Genomic DNA, 6,642 nt, shown 5'->3' on the forward strand with positions numbered 1-6,642 from the left:
ACCTTTCTCAAGAACTCTGTCTTCCTGGATACTGTGTCATGGTGAGAGGGCATGATTTATAAAGAGCAATGAATTCTGTGCTGTCTCTATGGCCACATGATTTCTTTCAGTTGGACCTTTGTGGAGCAAGGTTTGTAATCTGTAACCTAAAATTTCAGGTGTTACTCTGTGGTGAGGGATGAATGTTGAATTGCAGTCCTGCGATTTTTTAAGGATACTGTCTTGAACTCTGTTGTCTTCTGGTTTTTCACCTGTAAAATTGGGGTAAATTATCATTTAGAATCAAATGACATGTCTGCAAAGTTTAACATACTGTAAAAGTTAAATGCTCCGGGAGTTGGTGATGGACAGGGAAGCCTGGAGTGCTGCAGTCCACAGGGTCGCAAAGAGTCAGACACGACCGAGCAACTGGACTGAACTGAAAAGTTAAATGAATGCTGAATTAAGGTCATATTTTCCTGAATTTCAGGGGAATAAGGTATGATCAAATGTGTTTGTCTATGTTAACCATCTTTCTTTCTTTTCTTCTTCTTCACAAAGACTCTTTTAATTTATTCCCTTGAGGATCTGCTTTTATATAATAACAATTGGATTTCCATTTCAATATATAGTTTTGAGTCATAATTTCTGAAGAGTAAAGCCAAGTTGGTTACTAACAATGATTCTAATAAATACTCGTGTACAATTCCACTGGTCTTTAAAAAAATTATTTATTTTAAGTTAAAGGATAATTGCTTTACAATGTTGCTTTGGTTTCTGCCATACATCAACGTGAATTAGCCATAGGTATGCGTGTGTGACCTCCCTCCCACCTCCCACCCTTTCCCTCCCCACTAGGTTGTTATAGATCCTCGGTTTGAGTTCTCTGATTCATACGCAAGTGTGGTGGTGTCTGCTTCCTTGCTACTCTCTCCATTCACCTCACCCCTCCTTCCTTCCCCCCTTGCCTGCGTCCACGAGTTTGTCCTCTATGCCTGCATCTCCACTGCTGCCCTGCAAATTCATCAGTAACATCTTTCTAGATTCCATACATATGTGTTACTATGCGATATTTGTTTTTCTCTTTCTGATTCCACTGGTCTTTTGAAATACATCAAGTAGATCTCCAGCATCATCTTTGGAGACCCTGGGGGACTGGAGACTCTAGGGTAGGTGACGTAGATATCAGAGAAGCACCCCCCTTCCAAGCACGGGGAGGGTGGACATAACTATCCCTTTTAACCTTGTTCTTCATCCAGTAACTTCCTTCATCTCCTTCATTCTTGCCTTTCTTCCCTGATTTTGTGCCCTGTACCACTCTCCCAAATGACCATGTCCTTAGTAGATCACACTTGGACAAGGTTTTAATAAGCTCTTTAGGTTATTCAGACTCTGCAACAGCCTTGTGAAGTGGTAAGTATTATTAATCCCATTATAAATGAGGCAACTGAGGCACAGAAACATTAATAACTTGCCAGGGGTCACAGAGCCAGGAGGCATCAATAAAAGGAAAGTCTGAAAGTCTCTTCTCTGTCATTCTCTTATTGTAATTCTCTGTCTTTTCCCCTCTTCCTCTCTCTATCCTAACAATTAAGGAGTAGAGATTTGCATATCTTAATAAGTTGTTCTTATAAATATGAGCTGTAGAAAATTGAAAACCAACAGATAAGTATAAAGAAGAAAATCAAAATGATATCACTCATTACTCTTGGCATTTGTAATTGGAACACATGTTGTGTGCATGTGTGTAAGAGAGAGAGAAGTGGAGAGAGAGCAGTTATATAATTTTTTTCTTCCAGAAATGGTAGAATTATTTTGTGTACTCATCAGCACTATGTATGGGCTCCCATCTCTTAGTCATATGCTCTTTGTATTCACATTAAAGGTGTTATCATGTTGTCCTTTTGGACTATGTTTCCCATTTCATTGTGTATTTCAAAATTATATAAGTGGGTTTTTCAGCCATAAAAGTTTCAAATTGTTATATCATATTTTTTCTCTTAAAGTTTCTGGTTTATTGTTGTATTTCAGAAATTTGTTTTTCATCCCAAGATTATACAAATGTGTATCTATTCATTTCCCTAATGCTTTTTACTTACAATAAGCCAGGACTGACAGGACACTTAGGAAGGGCTTTTCTATCAATTTAAAACTACTAACTTTGTCATATATTAATTTCTTATCCATATTTGAATTTATTCTTAAACTTCTATTTATTCTTTTGACATATGCCCATTTCTATAAGAATAATGAAATATTGGTGTTTATAAGACTTCTAAATAACTGAAATTTCAAGTCCTTTTTAATTACTTTTTTCTAAATTTTCTTTTTTTTTTGTTTGCTATTATTAATTTTCTCTTTTATCACAAGGGAAGGCAGTGTAGCATAGCAAAACTGCAAAGTTTGGTTGCAAAACTTCCACATGACTGAGGGAAGTAGAGACTCTTGGAGGGCCCAAAAACTTGTGTGCACCAGGACCCCCAGTGATCCCCAGAAGAGACTGAGCCAAACCTGCCCATGAGTGTTGGGGGTCTCCTGCGGAGGTGCAGCCAGCAGGGTCCTGTTCTGGGGACAGAGGTGCTGGCAGCCACAGTCTTGGGAGGCGGGTATGTTGGCATAAGTCTTCTTGAGGAGGTCTCCATCAGCCATACCAGGGAGCCTGCAGACTCAAGGGCTGGGCTGCCTCGGGCTGAACAGCTGACAGAGAGGGCGCACAGCCCCAGCCGTCTGCAGACAATTCGATTCAAGTCTTACAGAGCATGGCCCTGCCCACCAGAGCAAGACCTACTTTCCCCCAAGGCCAGTCCCTTCCGTCAGGAAGCCTCTTATCCTCATCCACCAGAGGGCAGACAGAAGAAGCAAGAACTGTGATCCCACAGCCTCCAGGACAAAAACCACAAGCAGAGAAAGCTAACCAAAACCATCACATGGACCACAGCCTTGTGTAACTCAATGAAGCTATGAGCCATGTCATGCAGGGCCACCCAAGACGGACAGGTCATGGTGGGAGTTCTGACAAAACGTGGGTCACTGGAGAAGGGAATGGCAAACCCCTTTGGTATTCTTGCTTTGAGAATCCCGTGAACAACATGATAAGACAAGAAGACAGAACACTGCAAGATGAACTCTCCAGGTCGGTTGGTGCCCCAATATGCTACTGGAAAGAGCAGAGAAATAGTTCCAGAAAGAATGAAGAGGCTGGGCCAAAGTGCAAACAACTCCCAGTTGTGTCTGTGTCTGCATGTGAAAGTAAACTCCAGTGCTATAAAGAACAATATTGCATAGGAACCCGGAATGTGAGGTCTATGAATCAAGGTAAATTGGATGTGGTCAAGCAGAAGACAGCAAGAGTGAACATTGACATTTTAGGAATCAGTGAACTAAACTGGATGGTCAAGGGCAAATTTAATTCAGATGACCATTATATCCACTACTGTAGGCAAGAATCCCTTAGAAGAAATGGGGTAGCCCTCATAATCAGCAAAAGAATCTGAAATGCAGGACTTGGGTACAATCTCAAAAACGACAGAATGATCTTGGTTCCTTTCCAAGGCAAATCATTCAACATCACAGTAATCCAAGTCTATGCCCCAACCACTACTGCTGAAGAAGCTGAATTGGAATGGTTCTATGAAGAACTACAAGACCTTCTAGAACTAACACCAAAAGATGTCCTTTTCATCATAGGGGATTCAAATTTCAATGTAGGAAGTCAAGAGATACCTGGAGTAACAGACAAGTTTGGCCTTGGAGTACAAAATAAAGCAGGGCAAAGGCTAACAGAGTTTTGTCAAGAAAACATACTGGTAATAGCAAACATCCTCTTCCAACAACGCAAGAGATGACTCTACTCATAGACATCAACAGATGGTCAATATCGAAATCAGATGGACTATATTCTTTGCAGCCAAAGATGGAGAAACTCCATACAGTCAGCAAAAAGAAGACTGGGAGTTGACTCTGGCTCAGATCATTAGCTCTTGATTGCAAAGTTCAGGCTCAAACTGAAGAAAGTAGGGAAAACCATGAGGCCATTCAGGTATGACCTAAATCAATTCCCTTATAGCTATACAGTGGAGGAGACAAATGGATTCAAGGGATTAGATCTGGCAGCAAGAGTGCCTGAAAAAGTATGGACAGAGGTTCATAACATTGTACAGGAATCAGTGACCAAAACCATCCCCTCCCCCCAAAAACAGAAATGCAGGAAGGCAAAATGGCTTTCTGAGGAGGCCTTACAGATAGCAGAGAGAACAAGAGAAGTGAAAGGCAAAGGAGAAAGGGAAAGGTATACCCAAGTGAGTGCAGAGTTCCAGAGAAGAGCAAGGAGAGATAAGAAAGCCTTCTTAAGTGAACAGTGCAAAGAAATAGAGGAAAACGATAGAACTGGAAAGACTAGCAATCTCTTCAAGAAAATTAGAGATACCAAGGGAACATTTCATGCAAAGATGGGTACAATAAAGGACAGAAATGCTATGGACCGAACAAGAGAAGAAGAGATTAACAAGAGGTGACAAGAATACACAGAAGAACTATACAGAAAAGCTCTTAATGACCAGTTAAGCATGATGATGTGGTCAGTCATCTAGAGCCAGACATCCTGGAATGTGAAGTCAAGTGGGCCTTAGGAAGCATCACTATGAACAAAGCTAGAGGAGGTGATGGAATTACATCTAAGCTATTTAAAATTCTAAAAGATGATGCTGTGAAAGTGCTGCACTCAATATGCCACTAGATTTGGAAAACTCAGCAGTGGCTACAGGACTGGAAAAGGTCAGTTTTCATTCCAATCCCAAAGAAAGGCAATGCCAAAGGACATCTAAACTATCTTACAACTGCACTCGTTTCACACGCTAGCAAGGTAACGCTCAAAATCCTTCAAGCTTGGCTTCAGTTCAGTTCAGTTCAGTCGCTCAGTCGTGTCCGACTCTTTGCGACCCCATGAATCGCAGCACTCCAGGCCTCCCTGTCCATCACCAACTCCTGGAGTTCACCCAAACTCACGTCCATCAAGTTGGTGATGCCATCCAGCCATCTCATCCTCTGTCATCCCCTTCTCCTCCTGCCCCCAATCTTTCCCAGCATCAGAGGCTTTTCCAATGAGACAACTTTTCACGAGGTGGCCAAAGTATTGGAGTTTCAGCTTCAGCATCATTCCTTCCAAAGAACACCCAGGGCTGATCTCCTTTAGGATGGACTGGTTGGATCTCCTTGCAGTCCAAGGGACTCTCAAGAGTCTTCTCCAACATCACAGTTCAAAAGCATCAATTCTTTGGTGCTCAGCTTTCTTCAGCTGCATGTAAATTGAGAACTTCCAGATGTACAAGCTGGATTTAGAAAAGGCAGAGGAACCAGAGATCAAATTGCCAACATCTGTTGAAGCATAGAAAAAGCAAGGGAATTCCAGAAAAACATCTACTTCTGCTTCATTGACTGCGCTAAAGGCTTTGATTGTGTGCATCACAGCAACCTGTGGAAAATTCTTAAAGAGGTGAGAATACCAGGCTACCTTACTTGTGTCCTGAGAAACCTGTATGCAGGTCAAGAAGCAACAGTTAGAACCAGACATGAAGCAATAGACTGGTTCAAAATTGAGGCAGGAGTACGTCAAGGCTGTATACTGTCATCCTGCTCATTTAGCATATATGCAGAGTACATCATGTGAAATGTTGGGCTGGATGAATCACCAGCTGGAATTAAGATTGCTGGGAGAAATATCAGCAACCTCAGATATGTAGATGATATCACTTTAATGGCAGAAAGAGAAAAGAAACTTTATAAAGAGTCTCTTGATATGGGTGAAAAAAGAAAGTGAAAATGCTGGCTTAAAACTCAACATTCAAAAAATGAAGATCATGGCATCCAGTCCCATTACTTCATGGCAAATAGATGGGGAAGAAGTGGGAACAGTGACAGATTTTATTTTCTTGAGCTCCAAAATCACCGCAGACAGTGGCTGAAGCCACAAATTTAAAAGCCATTTGCTTCTCAGAAGAAAAGCTACGACAAACCTAGACAGTATGTTAAAAAGCAGAGACATCTCTTTGCTGACAGAAGTCTGTATAGTCAACGCTATGGTTTTCCAGTAGTCATGTATAGATGTGACAGTTGGACCATAACGAAGGCTGAGTGCTGAAGAATTGATGCACTTTAATTGTGGTGTTGGAGAAGGCTCTTGGGAGTCCCTTGGACTACAGAGAGATCCAACCAGTCCATCCTAACAGAAATCAACCCTAAATATATTCGTTGAAAGAACTGATGCTGAAGCTGAAACTCCAATACACTGGCCACCTCATGTGAAGAGCCGACTCATTAGAAAAGACCCTGATGCTGGGAAAGACTGAGGGCAGGAGCAGAAGAGGGTGACAGAGGATGATACAGCTGGATGGCATCATTGACCTAATGATCATGAGTTTGAGCAAGCTCCGGGAGACAGTGAAGGACAGAGGAGCCCAGTGTGCTGCTGTCCCGAAGAGTCAGCTGGGACTTGGCAACCGGATGAAGGCAGCAAGGTGCACACATAATGACTTGATGCATGTATATACTGCCCAGTGATCACCACGATAAAATAGTTAGCATCCATCACTTGCTATAGACATAATGTTATTCCTTATTATGAGATCTTCTGAGGTCTGTTTTCTTAGAAACTTTCAAGTATACAAT

Source organism: Bubalus bubalis, chromosome 16 (assembly GCF_019923935.1).
Source record: "Bubalus bubalis isolate 160015118507 breed Murrah chromosome 16, NDDB_SH_1, whole genome shotgun sequence".
Lineage (NCBI taxonomy): Eukaryota > Metazoa > Chordata > Mammalia > Artiodactyla > Bovidae > Bubalus > Bubalus bubalis.